Genomic DNA, 24,896 nt, shown 5'->3' with positions numbered 1-24,896 from the left:
TGACTCCTGTCACATAGCAAGGTATAATGCGTTGGCAAATGATCGGATATGTTCCTTGAGTGGAGTATCATTTTTAACATCTTTGAGTTGGACAATCATTAGCGTATAGTCATATTTTGGGATTGTAGTGCAGCCCTGTAGGCACGGGCGTGTGAATAGGGTGACTTTTGTGGATAAAACTTTTATTAAGAAAATTTAGCAGAGGACCATATTTATGATTTAGTCAGCAAGTCAGACCCTGAATCTCACAGAATAGGGATGCCAAAGTCTTACCCACAGACATGAGCGTCCCTGTTCACTAATTAACATGTTTGACTGTATGTTTGACTTCCTAGCAGCATGTAGCTCCACATGTTGTGCTATGTGTATGTGGCACTTGAGTACAATGTCATAGGTGTGCATGCAGCTTATGGCCAGATGTGTGCTTGCATCTAGCTGCTTATTGTAAGTCGTGTGTTACTGGTATGAAATGATGTTGACAATTGTCTGCATTTACAAACATAAATGTGGATGAGATTGTCCAAGGTTTGGGTGCATCCTATTTGGACATCCTCCTTACCTGTGGTGGACTGCCCAAACCCATGTACAGCTGTTGAAAGCTTCCGGGGTGTCCTATATGTTGGAAAGTATTTGTTGCTTGTCCATCCCCCCCTCAGGCACAGGCATAGGGTTATGAAATGTGTACCTAGGACTGATGATCCAAGTTTAGCACACAGACATGTAAATCTGTAAATCACTTGTCCAAAATTAGGATACCCACTCATGATTAGCAACTGCATTCTTTCCTGGCAATTCCATTTTCAACTCACAGATCTTGTGGCCCTTGATTGTCATCCAGAAGTTAGTCATTAGTTGGCCTGTCACATATGGGGGACTTGCAGCATTTGTTACCTGACAAATGGCTGAACAATGATGCATTGGTCATTTAAGTTGTTATACATCTTTTAGAGCATTGCTGTGCTGTTTGATAGGACATGGTTGCCGCCACAAAGAGCCTGGTGGGACTCCAAGTCCCAGGCTCCTTCTTGCCTCTGCCTGCTCCTCTCCACCTGGGGTCACTTGCTGCTGATCGCGGGCGCTATAAAGCGCACCGCGCACCACTCCTCTTGGTTGCCGCCACAAAGAGCCTGGTGGGACTCCAAGTCCCAGGCTCCTTCTTGCCTCTGCCTGCTCCTCTCCACCTGGGGCCACTTGCTGCTGATCGCGGGCTCCTTCTTGCCTCTGCCTGCTCCTCTCCACCTGGGGCCACTTGCTGCTGATCGCGGGCGCTATAAAGCGCACCGCGCACCACTCCTCTTGTTTGCCGCCACAAAGAGCCTGGTGGGACTCCAAGTCCCAGGCTCCTTCTTGCCTCTGCCTGCTCCTCTCCACCTGGGGCCACTTGCTGCTGATCGCGGGCGCTATAAAGCGCACCGCGCACCACTCCTCTTGTTTGCAGCCACAAAGAGCCTGGTGGGACTCCAAGTCCCAGGCTCCTTCTTGCCTCTGCCTGCTCCTCTCCACCTGGGGCCACTTGCTGCTGATCGCGGGCGCTATTAAGCGCACCGCGCAACACTCCTCTTGGTTGCCGCTACAAAGAGCCTGGTGGGACTCCAAGACCCAGGCTCCTTCTTGCCTCTGCCTGCTCCTCTCCACCTGGGGCCACTTGCTGCTGATCGCGGGCGCTATAAAGCGCACCGCGCAACACTCCTCTTGGTTGCCGCCACAAAGAGCCTGGTGGGACTCCAAGACCCAGGCTCCTTCTTGCCTCTGCCTGCTCCTCTCCACCTGGGGCCACTTGCTGTTGATCGCGGGCGCTATAAAGCGCACCGCGCAACACTCCTCTTGGTTGCTGCCACAAAGAGCTTGGTGGGACTCCAAGTCCCAGGCTCCTTCTTGCCTCTGCCTGCTCCTCTCCACCTGGGGCCACTTGCTGCTGATCGCGGGTGCTATGCGCGGGACTCGCCCGGGCAAAGCCCGGGCCAAGGGCGGGCCCGTCCGCGCCCCTCAGAGACCGAAGGAGGCCGGGCTGGGCCCCCCCTCTGGGCCCTAAGGTACGCTACTAGTCTATTTAGTGCCTGGAAGCACTTCTAAGACTCTTTTTTGCATCGTTCTTCAATCCTCAATGGGAAAACGTAAGGCGAAAGGCAGCCCCGCACTGGGCTCTGCAAAATCTTAAATACTCATAACCAATAAGGCCACGTTACCACATACCAACTGTGTTGCTAAGGAAATAGATGATTTGATTGAAGAAGTTGAACAGATCTTAAATAACAAGGAGAGGGTCAGACGAAAGGAGCCGAAATCTGTACCCTCATCCCGTTTTTTACTTCAAGTTCGCATACTGCCTCCAAATCACAAACTGTTACCTCACCTCATCAGGTGCCAGCTCTTCAAGGCCCTACTAATACTGGCAGTTCTTCTTCTCCATCTGCACCTAATCCTGACCTTGAAGTACTAAACGACAATGTTATTTACTCCACAATTCCTTGCTCTAACCATTCTTCCTCTCTGGTCCCCCAAGTTCTGGAAAATCCTCTATTAATTCCCACGACTCTGTCACATATGGAGCATGTTCCTTTACTAAATGACTTGCCAGCACTGGTGTTTAGCCTCAAGAGTGAAATAGGTGAGCTGAAATCTTTATTGCTTGAAATCACTACTCTTCTCAAAGGCAAATTTCTTCTCCCTATTGGCGAGCCCAAGCTAAACCCTACAACACCCAAACACTCACATGTAAAAATTGTTTCCCCAAACAATTGGTCACTGCCAATAAGTGCAGCAGCCCTTATGGAAGGGCAGCGTTCCTATAGCCAGCATATGCCCTCTTTTGAACGCAATATGCCTCTTCCCTCTAATGTCCCTCTTAAATGGGACACTACTAAAGCTTCCCGCCAAAATTTTAATCCAACCAAGAACAATTATATATATATATATGTGTAATGTTCCATCTTTGCCCCCAAACACACGAGAAGATAAAGCCTCACTAGCCAATAAGGCCTCACATTGGCTCAGACACGTTAGAGGTTGTGGCTCAGTCATCCACAATGACATTTTATCTGCCGAACGAGCAAATGGTCTTCCTGGTTGTCGAGATTTTATAAAACTCAATCTTAAAAACCCTCATCTAGTAACAGGGCTTCTAGATATGGAAGCACGCAATACAAATAATAAGTCGTCTGCTATTTTTCTCAGCGCCAGTCGCCCTACTGATGGTCACATGAAGTCGACCTTCCCCTCTAGAACAGCCAATAGGGTTTTGAGCCGTTCCACAGACTATCGTGATTTCAGGCCACTTGGCCATCAGGCCTCAAAAGGTGTATCATCTGACCTTGCCCTAACGACCAGCTCCGGTCCTACTTTTAGTGGCCAACCAGCATCCGATTTTGATCTCCAGGGGGCCACCTCTGACATTGATTGACTATACTCTACTAATTCCTGCATCTCCATTCCTAGTCCAGACCAACGGGCTACAGGTTCCTCACCCTATCCACCTAGTCTAGGTGTTGTTTCTCCTTCGGATCCACAACTTGTTAACACCAACAATTTTACAAACCCGCTTATGGAGAAGCTCATTGACAGCGACCTTCCAGATGCCACTCTCGTGAAACCAAATTGTTCTATTGCCCAGACACCAGGAACATTTTTGTCCTGGAATGTGGCTGGCATTAATGGCAAACTCGCAATAACTGAGTGGGGGGCATTTGTTGAAAATTTTAATGTATGTATGTTCCAGGAAACATGGGCCAAAAATTGCACATATAGACAGGGGTTTAGCTCCTTTTTAAAACCGGCTAAGCCGTCCTCAGCAGGTAGGGCAGTAGGGGGCTTATGTACTTGGGTAAAATCGACAGAGGTGGGAGGAATAAAGGAGATATATGTGGACTCCCATGACATTTTGGCTATTGCTATCCAACCAATCTCAGGCTCCCCCGTTCTCTGTATAAATATTTATAGTAGGCCGGGACCCTCTAACTATTGCTCTACTATTATTGAGCTATTAAACACTCTAATCTCAGACTTCCGTCTTAAATATCACTTTATACTAGCAGGGGATTTTAATGTCCAACTTGAATTCAATTTGGACCTTATAGAGGTTATGCAGCCTGAAGATAGTGTATGGAACATTCCTCCCCATTCCACCCAGCAAAACTCATACAAACCTTGTGTTAGGGCTACGCAGGTAATAGATCTTATGATATCACATGGTCTCCGTCTTGGCAATGGCCGTTTTCCGGCTGACACTCCTGCAAGACCAACCTTTTTTAGGGGTCCCTATAGTAATAAACTAGATTACGTTTTTTTTATTTAAGAATTTGGCACTTCATACTAGATGTGGAAGTGGGTAATCCACATACTAGTGATCATGCCCCCTTACAGATTACATATAAGAGACCTCTCTTAGCAGGAGCCGTATTTCTTTCTGCTTCTCCTGTTGTCATGGAGTTGTCTAGCAACAGGCGCACGGTAAGATGGGACTCTTTTGAGAAATCGAACAAGCTCCGAGAAAAACTGTGTGCTTTAATTTCTTCTCACCAGTTATTTGACCATAGCCTTACTTTTTCTCCAATCGAAATTACGTCCCTCCATTTGGACCTCTTTACTACCTTGAAAGAGCTGTTTTCCAAACGTGCAAGGCCGCTGATTAACTCTTGTCCCCAACCCTGCTCCAAATGGTTTAACAAGAGGTGTAGAGAGGCTAAAAATACCCTGGTTAGTGTTTTAAGGACAAAGGACAGACTAGGTATTATTAATGCTAGACATAATTATGCTTCTATATGTAGAGAGCAAACATGAGCATGAAGAGGAGCTCTGGAGTGACATATTTGAGGCAGCTAGGGCCCACGACTTCAAACGATTTTGGCTTTTGGTATCTCGCAGTGATCAGAACCGAGCCCCTTATTTGGAGTCTCATATTACCCCTGATGCCTGGCTTTCCCATTTTAAAGAACTGTATGGCTCTCCATTGGCCCCCGATGCCCCAGGTTTGGGACAGCTGATAACATCTCGTTCGCCCGCGTCCTCTTTGCCTTTCTTTACACTGAGTGAAACTGCGCAGGCCATCGCTGCCCAAAAAGCAGCGAAGGCCCCTAGGTCGGACGGGATCCCTTCCGATATGTTTAAAGTGGACCAGAACACCTGGAGCCCGTATATTAACAGGCTCTCTAATGCCATTTTGACTACCAGATCCTACCCCGACTCATGGAAAGAGGCAATCATTGTGCCTATTTATAAGAAAGGAGAGAGGAATTCCCCGGGAAACTACAGACCCATCAGCCTCCTTGACAATCTCCAAAAAATATTTTGCCATCAATTGTTGAGTAGGCTGAGCAAATGGATGGTGGAAAACCAAATTTTAAACCACCTCCAAGCGGGCTTCAGAGAAAAAATCAGCACAATAGACCAGATATTCCGCTTCATTTCTATTAAATGGAAAGTTGTTGATGTGAACTCAGGCCACCTATTTGTAGCTTTTGTTGACCTAAAATCAGCTTTTGATTTGGTACCCCGCAATAAATTGTGGGAGGTCTTGTCTAAAACGGGAGTCCCTTGCCCTATTTTAAATATCATCAGAGATCTCTATACTGGCAATTATGGTAGAATCAGATGGGGTCGGCAAGGTGAACTAACTGAAAAATTCCCCACTGCTCGTGGTGTGAGGCAAGGCTGCGTACTCGCCCCCACCTTATTTCTCCTTTTTATAAATGCATGCATTCCGTATCTTATGGAGTGCTCCAATGATGCCCCCAAAATAGGAGGGCAGAAGATTCACTGCCTCCTATTTGCTGATGACACCTTGTTGATATCCCAAACAGCCACAGGTCTCTCAACCCTGCTTTCGAGATTCATGGCCTTTTGTAACGACCATGGCCTGGAAATCAATCGATCAAAAACTAAGTGTATGGTGTTTGGGGATAAAAAAGGTAGGATGCGGCGCCCCATTTATTTAGAGGGCGCCGTATTGGAAAGAGTTGGCGACTTTGAATATTTAGGACTGAAACTAGAAGATTCGCACAAGTGGCATTCTCATCTTCAAAAAGCACATTTCCATTTGAAACAACGGACGAGTGGTATTGTAAGATTTGCAGCTAGATCTCCTAGCTTTGCCGTGACACCCGCAATTGAAATCTACAAACTACAAGCAAGGGGGGGAGCCCTTTATGGAGCCGAATTGTGGGGCCACTGTAATTTAGATGATTTGACAAAGGTGGAAAACTCTTTTTTAAGGTCCTTGCTAAGAGTTCCTTCCAGTACCCCAATGCTTCCCATTCGAATGGACCTAAATGTGCCTCTTATTTGCCAGATTGCTGCTCTCAGGCCTTTGTTGTTTTGGATCCGTCTGTGGTCATTGGACTCTCTTACTCCCTATAGATGTGGGCTAGTTAACCTGATGGCCAATAATACTAGTCCAAAAATCAAGTGGTGTGCGTACGTAGAAAGGATTTTCACACTACTTGGCTTGGGATCTTACTGGAAGGACCCGCTATCTATTCCAAAAAATGCACCACAGATACTAAAGGATGCATTTTGGCTCCATGTGCATTTTTCACAATTGTCTGTTGTTTCACCATCTTCCATGACGGACAGTTTCTTACAAATAAAATGCCATTATGAATCTGCGCAATATATGGATATAGTTCTCTCTCCACGTGCACGTGCATTGTATATTAGATTTAGGATAGGCTCTCTCCCTTTGCGCTTTCTAACACACAAATGGGCCAACACTAGCTGCACTTCGAAGATGTGCCCAATGGGTTGTGCCAGGGAAGAATCTATAACCCATGTCCTTTTCCAATGTCCTGCATATTATAATCTGAGAGTTCGTTGGATTATCCCCTTGTGTAGGAAAATGGGTTTCAAGAACTGTCCACTGGCCTTGAGAATTTTTAAATCTGATCCATCCGCCCTAGTGGCTTGCTGTCTGGCAAAATATTTAGATTCCATCTGGCACTGTAGAATGAACATGCTTAAAAAAATAGAGGTAAACCCAACTATAGATGTGGTGAGTGGCTATTGAGGAACCCACTCGTGAATTTTAATGTAGGCACCTACTACCTTTTATTGCTTAAAGTAATTTTATGTCTAGATATTTTTTATATTTTTTTTTAATAGAAACGTCTGATTATTTGTGATATGTCTGGTTAAGTTGTATTTGATTCTTAATACTCATTATGCAAAATTTTGCATTCTTATATGATCTTATAATATGGTTTGAATTTTTAAAGGGAAACATTTTTATGTTTAATATATATACTTTTATTGTCTAAAAGTATTTTTTATGCTTAGATACCCTCATACTTTTAAATAGAAATGCTCTTTTTTTGTGATATGTTCAGTTAGGCTTGTATTTGAATCTTGATATCTATCATACAAAATCTTGCACTATTACACGATCTATAACGCGGTTTGAACTCCTAGAGGGAAAATCCCCACGTTTTAATACTTCTTTATATAGTCCAACCGCTTATGTTTGAAACTTCTTGTACACAACTTGCTGCTTTGTAAAACTGTGAATTGTGGTGTGCTTTTATGGTATTTATTTTTACCGAAATAAAGCTAACGAACGAACAATAGGACATGTGTAGGCTGCATTGGCAAGTACTTCCTCAGGGACAATCAGTGATCTGTATGATGGTATGGCCTCTTTCTGGTACATTAGGTGTATTGTCTGATTCACTTCTGGAGCCATATCACACACTGAAGTACCTAATGTTTGGTTTAATATTTTTTTAACAGCTGCCAATATGAATCCTATCCAGATTCTGGAGTTTTAGCTCCGGGTGATGCGTTACCGCCACATTCTGGATGTGGAGTCTGGGTTCCGCTACATGACAAGGCATTATCGCCTATTAAGAGCCTTTGGAGTGTGGACGGCATTTGCCCAAGAGGACTCGTCCGTGTCCACCACAGCCACCAGCACCACCACTACCACCCAGGTGGCACCAACCATAGCAGGCACCACTGCTGGACCGTCAACCTCCACTGCTCCTGGACCTATCCCAGCACCACCTGCACCTCCTCCTACACGCATGGCACTGACAACAGGACATACATCTTCAACTGGAACCCAGATCACCCCTGCTGCAGTCACTGACCCAGCATATTTTCAAAGGATGCAACGTGACATTGACCGTATGTTGAGGAAAATGAACAGGCTGTAGCAGGAGGTGGCACAAGTGAATAGGAGGATGCGTGCCATAAAGAAGACCCTGCGGAGGGCGAACTTGTAAACATTTTACCCTCAGCCATGATTCCCTCCTCTCCCTCCTCTCTCCTGGTTATTTTCATTAGTGGGTTTAGGTGGCTTAGTGTTAGGTTAGAATAGGCTGCTAGTTTAGTTAGTAGTAGTGGGTGGGGGGTATGATACTTTTAATATCTGTTTTTTATTATGTGTGTGGGTAGGTGGCTGGGGGGTGATGTTGGGGTTTTGGTGTGTAAAAAACAAAACAAAAAACATATAGATTTGTTTAGTAGAAGAGAGTATGGGGGTGATTCTAACCCTGGCGGTCGGTGCTAAAGCGGCGGCCAACCCGCCAACAGGCTGGCGGTCAAAACAATGGAATTCTGACCCTGGCGGGAACCGCCAACACTGACAGCCACTTTAACACTCCGACCGCCACGGCGGTACAAACAAACAGCGCGGCGGTCACCGCCAACAGCTAGGCGGCAGACAATGTACCGCCCACACTATCACAACTCACCAATCCGCCACCTTTTCCGGGGCGGGAGCACCGCCGATAAAAACACGGCGGAAACAGACTACGAACGGGAAAACGCACTCCACTACACACTCCAGGAGGAAGGAGGACAGCATGGAACCCGAATTAAACATCCTACCTGCTCTCGTTTACCTTCTCATCTACCACGAGTACGAAGTCCGGCGCAAACGACAACGGTGAGTACTGCACCTACGACACACGGGAGGGGGGGGGACGAAAGGTTACGGGCACACACATATGCGACCCCCCCCCCAACTATGTACACACCAATGCAGAGCAACAAGTCACAGTGACACCACCCAAACACCCCTGAAAAATGCTATGACATAATCAAATTTGGAATAAATATTTATGTACCAAAAAGCTCCTGAAAATTATCGTACAACCATGAAAGATATTTACAAGAAAACAAATGATATACACATCAGTGTATAACTGAAGTAACAAGTCCTGCACATCCTACGAATTCATCATGTCCGTGGGCCAAAGTTTTGAGAAACAAGGAGACCTGAGTCCTTTGGAGAGAACACTGCAGGGGCATCAGATGTAAAAACTACAGGCACCTCAGGGGGAAGGGAAGGGGGGGCACCACAGCCACATGAGTCCACGACGCCAGATCCACGAGGAGCCACCATGCCCACTGTACCATCCTTGGGAGTGCAAAGCCACAGTCTCTCAATGTCTCTACAGTGGGTGGGCTGCCCACTGTACCATCCTGGGGAGTGCAAAGCCACAGTCTCTCAATGTTTCTACAGTGGGTGGGCTGCCCACTGTACCATCCTGGGGAGTGCAAAGCAACAGTCCATCAGGTGGATGACAGTCTCCACTGGTCAAGGAGGAGGCATGGTGGGCACAGTGAACCATAAACAGTGCTTGAGACGGCGGTGCCCAGCGGAGCGGTGCTTGAGAAGAAGGGCCCAGCGGAGCGATGCTTGAGACGGTGGTGCCCAGCGGAGCGGTGCTTGAGATGAAGGGCCCAGCGGAGCGGTGCTTGAGAAGAAGGGCCCAGCGGAGCGGTGCTTGAGAAGAAGGGCCCAGCGGAGCGGTGCTTGAGATGGCGGTGCCCAGCGGAGCGGTGCTTGAGATGAAGGGCGGAGCGGTGCTTGAGAAGAAGGGCCCAGCGGAGCGGTGCTTGAGACGGCGGTGCCCAGCGGAGCGGTGCTTGAGATGAAGGGCCCAGCGGAGCGGTGCTTGAGACGGCGGTGCCCAGTGGAGCGGTGCTTGAGATGAAGGGCCCAGCGGAGCGGTGCTTGAGAAGAAGGGCACAGCGAAGCGGTGCTTGAGAAGAAGGGCCCAGCGGAGCGGTGCTTGAGAAGAAGGGCCCAGCGGAGCGGTGCTTGAGACGGCGGTGCCCAGCGGAGCGGTGCTTGAGATGAAGGGCCCAGCGGAGCGGTGCTTGAGACGGCGGGGCCCAGCGGAGCGGTGCTTGAGATGAAGGGCCCAGCGGAGCGGTGCTTGAGACGGCGGTGCCCAGCGGAGCGGTGCTTGAGAAGAAGGGCCCAGCGGAGCGGTGCTTGAGACGGCGGTGCCCAGCGGAGCGGTGCTTGAGATGAAGGGCCCAGCGGAGCGGTGCTTGAGAAGAAGGGCCCAGCGGAGCGGTGCTTGAGACGGCGGTGCCCAGCGGAGCGGTGCTTGAGATGAAGGGCCCAGCGGAGCGGTGCTTGAGACGGCAGTGCCCAGCGGAGCGGTGCTTGAGATGAAGGGCCCAGCGGAGCGGTGCTTGAGAAGAAGGGCCCAGCGGAGCGGTGCTTGAGACGGCGGTGCCCAGCGGAGCGGTGCTTGAGATGAAGGGCCCAGCGGAGCGGTGCTTGAGAAGAAGGGCCCAGCGGAGCGGTGCTTGAGACGGCGGTGCCCAGAGGAGCGGTGCTTGAGATGAAGGGCCCAGCGGAGCGGTGCTTGAGACGGCGGTGCCCAGTGGAGCGGTGCTTGAGATGAAGGGCCCAGCGGAGCGGTGATTGAGAAGAAGGGCCCAGCGGAGCGGTGCTTGAGAAGAAGGGCCCAGCGGAGCGGTGCTTGAGAAGAAGGGCCCAGCGGAGCGGTGCTTGAGACGGCGGTGCCCAGCGGAGCGGTGCTTGAGATGAAGGGCCCAGCGGAGCGGTGCTTGAGACGGCGGGGCCCAGCGGAGCGGTGCTTGAGATGAAGGGCCCAGCGGAGCGGTGCTTGAGAAGAAGGGCCCAGCGGAGCGGTGCTTGAGACGGCGGTGCCCAGCGGAGCGGTGCTTGAGATGAAGGGCCCAGCGGAGCGGTGCTTGAGAAGAAGGGCCCAGCAGAGCGGTGCTTGAGATGGCGGTGCCCAGCGGAGCGGTGCTTGAGATGAAGGGCCCAGCGGAGCGGTGCTTGAGACGGCGGTGCCCAGCGGAGCGGTGCTTGAGATGAAGGGCCCAGCGGAGCGGTGCTTGAGAAGAAGGGCCCAGCGGAGCGGTGCTTGAGACGGCGGTGCCCAGCGGAGCGGTGCTTGAGATGAAGGGCCCAGCGGAGCGGTGCTTGAGAAGAAGGGCCCAGCGGAGCGGTGCTTGAGACGGCGGTGCCCAGTGGAGCGGTGCTTGAGATGAAGGGCCCAGCGGAGTGGTGCTTGAGACGGCGGTGCCCAGCGGAGCGGTGCTTGAGATGAAGGGCCCAGCGGAGCGGTGCTTGAGACGGCGGTGCCCAGCGGAGCGGTGCTTGAGATGAAGGGCCCAGCAGAGCGGTGCTTGAGACGGCGGTGCCCAGCGGAGCGGTGCTTGAGATGAAGGGCCCAGCGGAGCGGTGCTTGAGAAGAAGGGCCCAGCGGAGCGGTGCTTGAGACGGCGGTGCCCAGCGGAGCGGTGCTTGAGATGAAGGGCCCAGCGGAGCGGTGCTTGAGAAGAAGGGCCCAGCGGAGCGGTGCTTGAGACGGCGGTGCCCAGCGGAGCGGTGCTTGAGATGAAGGGCCCAGCGGAGCGGTGCTTGAGACGGCGGTGCCCAGCGGAGCGGTGCTTGAGATGAAGGGCCCAGCGGAGCGGTGCTTGAGAAGAAGGGCCCAGCGGAGCGGTGCTTGAGAAGAAGGGCCCAGCGGAGCGGTGCTTGAGAAGAAGGGCCCAGCGGAGCGGTGCTTGAGACGGCGGTGCCCAGCGGAGCGGTGCTTGAGATGAAGGGCCCAGCGGAGCGGTGCTTGAGACGGCGGGGCCCAGCGGAGCGGTGCTTGAGATGAAGGGCCCAGCGGAGCGGTGCTTGAGACGGCGGTGCCCAGCGGAGCGGTGCTTGAGATGAAGGGCCCAGCGGAGCGGTGCTTGAGATGAAGGGCCCAGCGGAGCGGTGCTTGAGATGAAGGGCCCAGCGGAGCGGTGCTTGAGAAGAAGGGCCCAGCGGAGCGGTGCTTGAGACGGCGGTGCCCAGCGGAGCGGTGCTTGAGATGAAGGGCCCAGCGGAGCGGTGCTTGAGAAGAAGGGCCCAGCGGAGCGGTGCTTGAGATGAAGGGCCCAGCGTAGCGGTGCTTGAGATGAAGGGCCCAGCGGAGCGGTGCTTGAGACGGCAGTGCCCAGCGGAGCGGTGCTTGAGAAGAAGGGCCCAGCGGAGCGGTGCTTGAGAAGAAGGGCCCAGCGGAGCGGTGCTTGAGACGGCGGTGCCCAGCGGAGCGTTCCTTGAGATGGCGGGGCCCTCTTCAGCGGTGCCTATCTTCACGGCGGGGCCCTCTTCAGCGGTGCCTATCTTCACGGCGGGGCCCTCTTCAGCGGTGCCTATCTTCACGGCGGGGCCCTCTTCAGCGGTGCTCTTCTGCACGGCGGGGCCCTCTTCAGCGGTGCCTATCTTCACGGCGGGGCCCTGTTCAGCGGTGCCTATCTTCACGGCGGGGCCCTGTTCGGCGGTGCTCTTCTGCACGGCGGGGCCCTCTTCAGCGGTGCCTATCTTCACGGCGAGGCCCTGTTCAGCAGTGCTCTTCTGCACGGCGGGGCCCTGTTCAGCAGTGCTCTTCTGCACGGCGGGCCCTGTTCAGCGGTGCTCTTCTGCACGGCGGGGCCCTCTTCAGCGGTGCCTATCTTCACGGCGGGGCCCTGTTCAGCCGTGCTCTTCTGCACGGCGGGCCCTGTTCAGCGGTGCTCTTCTCCACGGCGGGCCCTGTTCAGCGGTGCTCTTCTGCACCGCGGGCCCTGTTCAGTGGTGCACTTCTCCACAGAGGGCCCTGTTCAGCGGTGCTCATCCAGCAGGTCAAGGGAGCCAGACCTGGCCTGGACTCCCTGCTCAGTCGCCCTCGGACCGTGACGTTTCTGGACCCTTCGGGGACGGACTCCTGGCCTCTTTAGTGTCCTCCTTCCCAGCTGGGATGTGACATGTGGGGTCCACCTTCTCCGCGCTCCTGCTGCCCTTCCGCTCCTTTGATGGGGCTCTCGGGCCCTTGCCTCCCCTAGATGGTGTGGCTGGTGAAGTGGCCGCACATTGCTCCTTGGCGGCAGCCCTGTCAGTCCTCGCACGGCGGCCCTTGTTTTTGCGGATCCTCTTGCCGGGGGGGACTGGACGTGTCCTTGCTGCTGATCGATGTGTCACTGCTGGCAAAGGGTGGACTCCAGAACCCATGCACAACAGTGACACTCGAAGCTGGGCTGGTGGTGGCTGCGGTGCTCTTGGGACTCTTTGCAGATGGAGGGGGGAGCTCATCGGAGGGAAAGAGGTCAAGATTAGCCAGGAAAAGCTTTTTAGGTCCAAGGTAAAGGGTAGGAGAAGTGGTGATGGGAGTGGAGGAAGAGGATGTGGTTGTAGGAGAGTCAGGTGTGCTGTCATTGGGTGAAGGTGCTGGTGCTGTAGGCTGACGTGAGGTGGATGGCTGTTGGGTGGGTGTCTGCCTGCGTTTGTGTGTCTTGGAAGAGGGGGTGACAGACACAGTGGGAGAGGACACAGGGGACGTGTAAATGGCAGTGGGGGTGGTGACTGCACGAGTGTGGACTGTACTGGAGGGTGAGGTGGTGATGGAAGCACTGGCTGATGGTGGTGTGCATGCAGGTGTGAGTGTAGACGTCACAGGGAGGGAGGAGGGAGACGAGGAGGAGGGGGACACAGAGGTGGTAGTGACTGTTGGAATGTCTGCATCTGGGTGTTGCTTGGGTGAGTGTTTGTGGGATCTGTGGTGCTTGTGTCTGGATGAGCTGCCCTTGGGTGTTGAGGTGTGTGCAGGCTGGTCTGATGGTGTGGATGGGATAGGCTGAGGAACAGGAGACAGAGACAGGCTGGAGGCAGTAAGAAGAGGGAGGCTGGAAACAGGGACAATGGCTGCTGTCAGTGCTGAGGCCAGAGCAGTGAACGCTCGTTGATGGGCAGCCTGACCCGAATGAATGCCCTCCAGGTACGCATTGCTCCGATGCACCTCCCTTTGCACCCCCTGGATGGCATTCAAAAGGGTAGTCTGCCCAACAATGAGCGTCCTCACCAGGTCAATGAGCTCCGCACTGAGGGCAGCAGGGGCGACAGGGGCATGGGCTGAGGTGCCTGGGGCGAAGGAGACGCGTGCCTTCCTGGGCGAGCGGGCACGGAGCGAAGGCTGAGGGGCTGCTGGGAGGGCGGTGCTGGTGCGCTGGGTGGAGGCTGTACCTGTAGAGGCGGGGGGCACGGATGTTGCCGCCACCGCTAGGGAGCTCCCATCCGAGGACGTGTCGCTGTCGCTGCTCTCACCAGCGGTCCCCGTCGTGGTGCTCCCCTCGCCCTCCGGATCACTGGTGCCCTCGGTGTCTGTTCCTGGGCCCACCGGGGCCTTGTGTCCTGCAGCTCCCTCGTGCTCCGATGCCAAATCTCCTCCGCCTGATGATGCTAATGCACACATGCACAAGAAGATGAAGAGAAAGTGTGGGGGGAGAAAAAAGAAGACCAGGTTGAGTGCATGCAATGTCAACACCGTTGGCGGAGAGGACAGACACAGGAGCCTCATGCACTAAGCCGCGCATTCGGGGTACACTACTCAGTACTACTGACTAGGACAACAGGCCAAGAGACGTCAAACGCGCACATGGGTGATGCTGGACCATCAATGGCTGTACTTGTCACCCTACAGAGGTGGGGGCCGGGGGCACAGGGCCATGCCTAAGGGAGAGGACTACACTACAGAAAGCGCCCTGGCCTAATGTCACCCACAGCCCTCCTCCCCCACCCAGACGCCTCCACTGCGCAGAAAGATAGGAGAATGTGCTGATACTCACCCCCTTGTGTCTGCTGTGATGTCTTAAAGCGCCCATCCAATTCAGGGTAGGCCACCGCCAGGATCCGGGACATCAGGGGGGTCATGGTGCGACTGGCACCCCTCCTAGGTTGGTAGGCCATCCCCAGCAGTGTTTCTGCGGTCTTCCTTGTTCCGCGGCGGATGTCCTCCCACCTCTTGCGGCAGTGGGTGCCCCGTCTGTTGTGGACCCCCAAGTTCCGGACTTCCTTGGCGATGGCACGCCAAATCTCGATCTTCTGATGGGCGCTGACCTATTTGACATGTACAGGGTGGAAAGGAGGAAATCATCAATGACCTGCATGTTAGATGTGATTGGCCCCCCCCACCAACTTTGCCATATGGCACATGCTCTCATCTGTCGTGCGTTGCACTCCTCATTCGCCCCCCACCCCACCAACTTACATCCACCCCAATCCACACAGGAATAGCCCATTCCATGTGCACCCGGTGTACTCACTTGTTGGTCTGGAGGACCGTAGAGTAGCGCATACTGGGGGAGGACCCCATCCACGAGCTTCTCCAACTCTTCAGACGTGAAGGCAGGTGCCCTTTCCCCAGTCGCAGCAGCCATTGTCACTTCCAGACCGAGGTCACAGCAGCACTTGCAGTATAGGTCCTCTCCTGTGGATGATCAGGTCTTGAGTGATCAATCAGCTAGGAAATGGCGGTCACGCCCGCGGCGGTGCGTACCGCGACCGCCGGCGCACATCGTCATTGGCTCCTGAAACACATAGGGTTCAATGTTAACCAATGCGGCTTTGCGCCGCGGTCTTCGACCGCCTACCGCCACGGTGTGCCCCGCCAGCGCATTGACCTCACATCCCATTGTCCCACTTCACAGGTCAGGCAGCCGCCATTTCAAGGGCCTACATGGCTTAATTTTGACTGCGACACACAGGCCTAGGCCTTGCATTGCCACACATACACGCCTTTCAACCCATTGCCATTCTTTAACTGTGCAAGCTGTCTGTACGTACCTGTGGTTTGCCTGACTCTGTGCTCCATGTTGTCCTTCCTAGGCACCGTCCGCTGGGACTTGCGAGGAGAAGGACGAATCCTCGAGTGTACCGACCGCTGGTGGACCTGTCGACAATGGAAGAACGCCATATAATACTTCGATACAGACTTGACCGTGCCACTATCCATGAACTGTGTGCCCAGCTGGAGCCAGCCCTGATGTCCCCCATCCGCCAACCCACAGGGATTCCCCCTCTGGTGCAGGTTTTGTCAGTCCTCCATTTTTTGGCAAGTGGGTCATTCCAGACAACAGTGGCCATGTCATCTGGAATGTCTCAGCCTCTGTTTTCTAAGATTTTGAGCAGAGTGTTGTCTGCCCTGATGAAACTCATGCGGAGCTACATCATTTTCCCAGAGGAGGGTGACTTGCCTACAGTGAAGGGTGATTTCTATGCCCTTAGACATATCCCCAACATCATTGGTGCCATTGATGGGACCCATGTGGCTTTGGTACCCCCAAAAGACGATGAGCAGGTGTACAGAAACAGAAAAAGTTATCATTCGATGAATGTCCAGGTGGTCTGTTTGGCTGACCAGTACATCTCCCATGTAAATGCCAAGTTCCCAGGGTCAGTGCATGACGCGTATGTTATGTGAAATAGCAGCATCCCCTATGTGATGGAGCAGCTACAGAGACAACGTGTGTGGCTAATAGGTGACTCTGGTTACCCCAACCTGCCTTGGCTACTGACCCCAGTGAGGAATCCCCGGACCAGGGCAGAGGAACGGTACAATGAGGCCCATGGGCGAACTAGGAGGATCATCGAAAGGACCTTTGGCCTCCTGAAGGCCAGGTTTAGGTGCCTGCATATGACAGGGGGATCCCTGATGTACTCACCAAAGAAGGTGTGCCACATCATCGTGGCCTGCTGTATGCTTCACAATCTGGCATTGCGACGTCAGGTTCCTTTCCTGCAGGAGGATGGTGCAGATGGTGGTGTTGAAGCAGCTGTGGAGCCTGCGGAGAGTGAAGAGGAGGAAGACTCAGAGAACGACACAGACAACAGGGACAGAGTAATAGAACAGTATTTCCAGTAGCACACAGGTAATAATCACCCATGCCATTTAACATTTCCTGAAAGCCTCCTGCATCTCAACTTTGTCGATTTCCCCCCAGAACTATAAACATGATGTTTGATTTTCCCTTCCCTTTTCTGTGCTGTATGAGCCACTGCGTGACCTCGGCTTGGTTGGCCCATGGACTAATGCTAAGTTACCTCGGTATGTGTAATTCACAATGTTAAAAATACGTAATTGATATGTAATGTGTCATACATTTGTAAATAAGACAGGCTGAGTCCTGATTGATTTCAGTGCAATGTGTGATTTATTATTAGTGCATAGATATTGGTACATGATAGTGAAACAGTGATGGGTGGGGGTGGAGTAATGTCCATGGCAGAGTCCAGTTCTCAGTCTCACAGGTGCATTGTCCATATGCCTGTGGCAGGATGGAGCAGGGGCAGTTCAAGGTTTGACAGGGTGGCAATGTGGAACAGTGGGAGGACTTCAGGGGGTATGTGATGCTGGCGGGGGTCTTGACATCCTACTCTGTCGGGTTTTTTGATCTCAGGCTCCTTTTGCGGGGTGGTTGTTGTTCAGCAGGAGGTGGGGTTCTGGTGGGCTGTCGTTGTGGTGGGGCCTCCTGTCCACTAGCGCCGGCGGAGGTGGTTGGCTGTTCCTGTTCCTGGCTAGTGACAGAGGCCCTGTGTGATGCCACATGGTCCCGAAACGTGTCCTCTATACGGTTCAGGGCCTGGACTATGCTCCCCATAGCGGTTGAGATGTTGGTGAGTTGGTCGCTGAACCCCATGTAGCGTTGCTCCTGCTGTGCCTGGATCTCCTGGAACCTGGCCAGTATCGTCGCCATCGTCTCTTGTGAGTGGTGGTAGGCTGCCATGATGGTGGTGAGGGCCTCTTGGAGAGTGGGTTCCCTGGGCCTCTCCTCCCCCCCCTGTTGCACAGCAGCCCTCCGAGTTGCCCTGTTTCCCTGGGCCTCTGTCTCCTTGACGGTGTGCCCACTCCCACTGCCCCCAGGTCCCTGTTGTTGTTGGGTTGGTGGGTTACCCTGGGGGCCCTGTAGTGGTAGACACACCGCTGCTTGACCTGTCCTAGAGACAGAGGCATGGGCCCGCTGGGTGGGAGCTGTGCTGTTGTTCCCAGAGGGGGTTGGGTCTGCAGTGGCCTGTGTCTGGGTGAGGGGAACCGACTGCCCAGAGGTCCCCGATGGTCCGGGCTGGTCGTCAGGTTCCAGGTCGACAGAGCTGCTGTCATCACTAGGGGCCTGTTCCGGGGGTGGGATGGACATTTCTGGTCCCTCCTGACCGGTGTGTTGTCGTTCGGGTCCTGCATGGGGTAAGAGGGTATGGTTATTGTTTCTGTGTGTGCATTAGCTTGCGTTTTATGGGTGCCCTTGTCCCCCAGTGCTGGCATTCCCTTGGGGGAGGTGTTGTGAGGGTGTTTTGTGGGGGGGGGATGGGTATTTGCAGTGGTCATGCTTAGGTGATGGGTGTCCATAGTTTGGGGATGGCATGCAGGGGTTGGTGTTGGGTGGGTTGTGCTGGAGAGACATTCTCAGGGAGGATGTGTGCTGGGGGGTTGGGGGTGAGGGTGGGGGTTAGCATGCTGGGGGGGGGGTGAAGTGGTTGGCCTTGTACTTACCAGAGTCCATTCCTCCGTGTACTCCAGCGAGGCCATCAGGATGCAGGATGTTTAGTACCTCTTGCTCCCATGTTGTGAATTCGGGTGGAGTGGGTGGGGGTCCCCCGCCAGTCTTCTGCACTGCGATGTTGTGTCGCGAGACAATCGAGCGCACCTTCCCCCGTAGGTCGTTCCATCGTTTGCGGATGTCCTCTCGATTTCTGGGATGCTGTCCCACCGCGTTGACCCTGTCCACGATCCGCTGCCAGAGCTCCACCTTCCTTGCTATGGTGGTGTGCTGAACCTGTGAGCCGAAGAGCTGGGGTTCCACTCTTATGATTTCCTCCACCATGACCCGGAGTTCTTGGTCCGAAAAGCGTGGGTGCCTTTGTGGTGCCATGGGGTGGTGTGTATGAGGTGTGGGGTGGTGTATGTGATGATGTGTGTGTTGGTGTGTGGTGCTTTGTGCTTCTATGTGGTGTGTGTGATGTTGTGGTGTGCCTCTGTGTGTCTGGCTATCTATTCTCTGATGTGTCTCTCTCTCCTTCGTCTCTGGTTTTTGTTGGTAGGGGTTTGTGGGTGATATGGGTGTGTGTTTTATATGGTATTGGATGTGTGGGAGTGGTGTGTGTATGTGTTTCAGGTGTGTGCCTTTCAAATTGTCCAATTTGGTAGGGGTTTGTAAAGGTGTGTGTATTTTGACCGCGGCGGTGTGTACCGCCAATGGAATACCGCGGTTGAATGACCGCCGCGTGGATTTGCGGGTCATAATGGGATGGGCGTATTTCTGTTGGCGTGGCGGTGGAGGTTTGGTCTTCTCCAGTTTACCGCTGGCCGCTGATGTGGCGGACTGCAGTGGAGGGCGGATTTTTGGAGGTTTTGCAGTTGTGGATCAGAATGTCCGTGGCGGCTGACCGCGGCGGTATTGTGGCGGCCTTCTGACCGGCGGTAAGCGGCTTTTACCGCCGAGGTCAGAATGACCCCCTATGTGTTTAGGTTAGTAGATGTTGTCCTCCATGTGTCCCATCTTATAAGGGTGGTGGGGGGTTGATGTTTAGATTGTTTCGTTAAATGTGATAAGTAAGTTTAGCTTAGGTTAGTTAGGGCCAGTTGTGGGTGATGTGTAGTTAGGATAGGTTAGGTAAGGTGTTTCCCCTGGTTTTAGCTTCTGTTTTTACTGTTAAATAAATATTTAGGTAACACTTTACAGTATGTGTCACATGCTTGGGGATCAGGCCCTTGGCATGGGTGAACAGTGTCTCTTTAGTATTTGCATTTGTGTCCCATCCTGCAACTAAATCCCAAATGACCTGTTATATTGGCAGCTACACCAGAGCTACTTTGCCATCCAGTGCACCCACCACTCAAGGTTACTATGTATCCCAAAGTGTTGTTAAATGTATTTTTTCAATCTCACATACTTTGCGACCAGAATTGGTATTGAGGACACTGTGTTAAGTATCCTGCAGCCTGATGTCCAAGTGAAGCCTTATAAGGTGAGTGATAATATGATCTCATGTAGGATGGTATACATAGCTCACACCTATCATTTGTTACATTGTTCAGCAAGGTTACATATTTGTACATACACTCATACACATCCATTCATGCTATATGGTGGGGTGTGTTACGTAAAATTTGGGTCAAATGTCACATATGTAAATATTGGCTTGAAGAATAAGTTGAAGGCAATAATTTTTGGCTTAGACATCCCTTGAGGAAGTGTTATTCTGTCCAACACATCATTATACTGTATAGTTTCTATTTCCCTCAGAATTAACCCTCAGGAAGGGCAGATGATGGTACAATCCAGACCACAGTGCATAGTTATCAGCCAACATTATTTCAGGTCAGTTGTATTGACAATCTATAATAATTGACCCGATGTAAACATAACTGATGTCCATTACGGTCGATATGTCACATTACACAGAGACAAAGTTGTTGTGTAAGTGCTTTTTATTATAAAGTGCTGTAATGCTATATGTGCATTGTCCATGATTCTGAGTCCATTAGTGTGACACCTTCCATTGTGATCCTACACGAGTGCAAAAGGACATGTCATTGGACATGATGGGATGAAGTGTCAGGCAGTGCAGAGGGACAAGATTTGCCAATGAGTTAGTGAGAGACATTCACAGGGCAGGGTGACAAGATAAACAGTGGACTGGAGAACAATGCTAGTGAGCAGCTGTTGCAAGACTGGCATGTTACAAAGCACAGGACTTTGGTTATAGGTGGCCATGTGGCAGGGACAAGTGCTACCGGGTACTCTTACGGGTGAAGGTGATCTGTTCCTCTTCTTCATCTTCTGATGCGTGTGTTGTCTCCTCTGCCCTCGTGGTTGTTGTGAAGGGGCAACACACACCTCAGTGTTTGAAGACGTGGAGTCAGACATCCCGGTAGCTGCCAACTGTGGGGCTAGTAAGGGCAGTACTGCAGCATGGAGGAGCTGCTGGTTCTTAAGTATAGCAGCCACATCACTGTGGTAGGCAGCCAGGTCGGCCCTGAGGGGGTCAATATTGCATTCAAGCACACATTGACAGGATTGTTGTTGGAGGTGTTGTGTCAAATCTCTTACAGCTGTGCTGATTTCTTTCACACCTTTTTCAAGTTCATGCAAGATTGATGTTCGCCCTTGCATGGCTGCTGCCTGTTCTGTGGTTGACATCATGCACAAACTCTATGCTGGCTGCCATATTTTGCATCCCCACCCACACCTCCTTGGTCAGCTCCCGCTGTACTCCAACCACAGTTCTCTCAAAGCTGGTGCCAGTGTCGTCACAGTCCTCAGCTGGGTTGGAGCTGGCAGGTCCTATAATTGGGGTGGTGCGTGGGTCCTCTGTGATGGCTGCTATATCTGTGCTCCTCCTTGAGACTGAAGGTGGGGTCTGGAGGGTCCCAAGGACATCTTGGAGGGTCTGCTGGCTGATGTTTGTCAGCTCGTCATCCATGTCATCAGGGTAGTCCAGGAAAGGCATATCTCCAGGAGAGCCATCGTCCTCTGCAATGAAATATGGTACAATTAGTGTGTCTGTGTTGTGGGATTTGTAATGTGACGTGCCTGCCTTCCTATTTGTTGCACATTGTGATCTTGGTTCCGGTTCATTACTCCTGTCTTTCATATTAGCATTCTCCTATGGCCTATGCCTCACCTGCAAGTCACATGTATTGTGGTCAGTTTGTGGACTTGTCAGCATCACATCCTCTAAGTGTTGTTTCTGGCCAAATTGTGAATTGACACCTTCTTGTCCTACTCAACCCTGTGTCTACTTCCTTTCTCATGGTGAGGCCTTGCAATGCCTGTGGTTGTTCAGATGGCACTAGCACCACACATCACAATCTGGAAATGAGCCAGTCTCAGACATTTCACATCCAGCTATATGTTGCTGAGACCTAGCATATACTATGTATAGCATTGGCATGGCACACTACATATGTCAGCATTGGTAGTGTGTAATGTTGATGTTGGGGAATGTGTGCTACATTGGATTGCACTGATGGTCCTAGCAGTGTTCAATTTCCCCTTCTGACTGTGAGGGTGAATTTCACTAGCCGGTGACATATGTCCTCTTCCTCAATGCTGATGTCAGAACAGTATGACATTTGGGATGTTGCATGGTGTCATTGCAGCTTTTGTGACCCAGGCACATGGTGGACCCTGACATACGCAGCATAGGTATGAAATTAGTGCTGTGTACCTCATAATGTTTATGACAATGGCTAATGTTTGTAGCAACTATTGACAATCAGATTTGACAGGATTGGAACATTTGTAATGATTACAGGGGATTGATAAAGTTGTCATCCTGAACCCTCTAATTTGGGTGTGTTTGATCCATGGGGACGTTACTGTCATTGACTATTTGACCTGCACACACAGCAGAGGTGATAGTGGCAACTGTTGTCATTGTTAAATGCCACTTGCAGATATGGCCTGAGACTGTTAATTGAGCCCTAGTTCATGTAGGGAGAATACCAGCTGACGTGTGACAGCAGGGCAGTTTTACGTTGTACCCTACCCTCCTTGATTGGCTTTACCTTTCCAACATCCTTGGCATGGCAGCATACCCCCATGCAAAGGTTGTTGGTGTAGTGTAGTACTGTGCCCCAGGTTTACCCTGCACAGCCCATGCCCCGTGCCGTGCCCCTTTTCCCATTCAACTCCCTGAATATCATCGCTGACATGCATTGTGTAGTAGGTATGTCCCCCCCTCTGCTTGCAGTTAACATTTGTGCATTTTAATTCCCCATGCGACTTACCCTGCATTTGTGTTGTCTCCTGGTAGTCAGCCCTGTACTGTCCTTGAATCCCTGTGATGATCTCCTCAGGGACGACGGCTGCCACCATCTCCTCCAAGTGGTCCAGGGGCTCCTGCGGTGCTGGACTCCCACCTCCAGTCTTCAGTGCTGCCTTCCTGTTCCTGGACATCTTTTCCTTGGTCCTGCGCTTGCAGTCATGCCAGCGTTTCTTGCACTCGATGACTGTTCTCCGTCATCCGTCATCCGTCAACAATTTGTTGCCATATTGCCTCTCTCCTACTAATTGGCAACTTTGAGGTGAGAAAAAGTTGGTGTTGGTGTTCCGTCACCTCTTTCACCAGAATGTCCTGCCCCTCTGCACTGAACCAACACTTTCTTTTCTTCTTCTCCTGGGTCTTGTGTGGGTCCTCCTGGCTGGTTCCTGGTATGTTGTCATCTTCCTGGGGTCTGTCCAAGCATCTGGGATCCATTTTGGCTCTCCTTAGCACATTTTGCAGTGTTTGTGTCGCCTTTTGACGCTATCGCGTCAAAAAATGGCATGTATCCGGTTTGCTGCGTCGTAAAACAGCTCACAGTCATTTTTGCTGCGTTAACGTCTTTTGTCTTTATGACGTGACACATTGGTCTGAGTAAAAAAAAATTACTCACACCAGTGGTTTGCACCGCCATGCGTCAAAGTATAAATTTGACAAAAAAATGGTGTTAGCCGGCGGTAAGATTTTTGACGCAAAACTGCGTCGGCGCAGTTTTGGGTCAAAAAGTATAAATATGACCCTATGTTTAAAATTTTCATCTCCCCTTATTTTGGGATTTTTTAAAGGATTTGTTTGAGTCACGGTAAAGTACCTTTAAGGGTGAGAACAAATTTAATTAAATTCATCTCAAACAGAGAAGGAAAAGAAACTACAAGCCTGCCACTCACTGCAGTTTATTTTGGGGAGATATTTTCTCCCCTACGCATCTTCTTTATTTCATATCTTTCCAAGCCCCATGTTAAACTAAGGTACTCGTCTCAATGTTTAGTCCATTTTCTTATGAGTTCAGGATAGATAAACAAATCAATTTATGTCTCTTTCCAGATGTCTCCTTTTCTCTCATTCCCTGTCTCTTATAGGTGTCTATGTAATTACGCATTCATGTTGAAGCCCCACAGTATTTCAGTTCCAATCAGAATGATCCATTTGGATTCCATTCTCCTCAGTCTCTGTTCCCGATCCCCTCCCCTTTCATTTTGTTTAATGTGTTGGATACCATAATCTCAAACCCTTTTGTACACCCTGGTGTTGTTCCCATATGTGCTTCGCTATTGAGTATGTCAGGTCTTGGTTGTTTATCGCTCTTCTGTGTTGCAAGATTCATAATTTTAACTTATTCACTGTGCTGCCAACATATTTCTTACCACACACAAATTCCAGTACATAAATCATGAATGGAGTTTCACAGTCTATTCTTTCCATGATTTTCATGAGCTTCCCATCAAATGTTGTAAACTGCGTCATGTTTTTGCCATTTGTGCACTTCCAAAAGCCTTGTTGTTTGTCACTCAACCAATTCGTCACATTTTTTCTTTTTAGGGGTCATATAACTACTTGTCAGATGATCACCCAATGTCATTGCTCTTTTATATGTGATAGAGGGATGGTTGGGTAGTGTTTTAGACAATGTTTCATCAAACGATAATAGTCTTCTGACTCTCTACGTCAAATCGCATCATGTATCGAATGGTATTTGTATTTGTATTTGAGTCACAACTTCTCATTCTGGGGACCAAGAGTTCATATCTTTTCCATTGCATCGCTCTTTTTCGTGCATCATCCAAAACCAAGTTTGGATATCTTCTTTTGAAAAATCTTTCATGCATCTTGTCATTTGAGTTTCCAATTCTGCTTCCTCTATGCAGTTATGTTTGACTCTCAAAAATTCCCCATATGGTATACTCCATTTTAGGGCCTTTTGGTGTCCACTGTTTGCGAGCAGTAAACTATTTGCTTTGGTTCAATTTCTATGCATTTTTGTGCAGATTTTTCCATCTTTTATATATACACCAATGTCTAAGTAATGGATTTCCATCTCACTTATTTCATGTATAAAGTTTCGCTGTTGGGGATTGCTATTTAG

This window comes from Pleurodeles waltl, chromosome 8 (assembly GCF_031143425.1).
Source record: "Pleurodeles waltl isolate 20211129_DDA chromosome 8, aPleWal1.hap1.20221129, whole genome shotgun sequence".
Classification (NCBI taxonomy): Eukaryota; Metazoa; Chordata; class Amphibia; order Caudata; family Salamandridae; genus Pleurodeles; species Pleurodeles waltl.
This window is presented reverse-complemented; position numbering follows the sequence as displayed.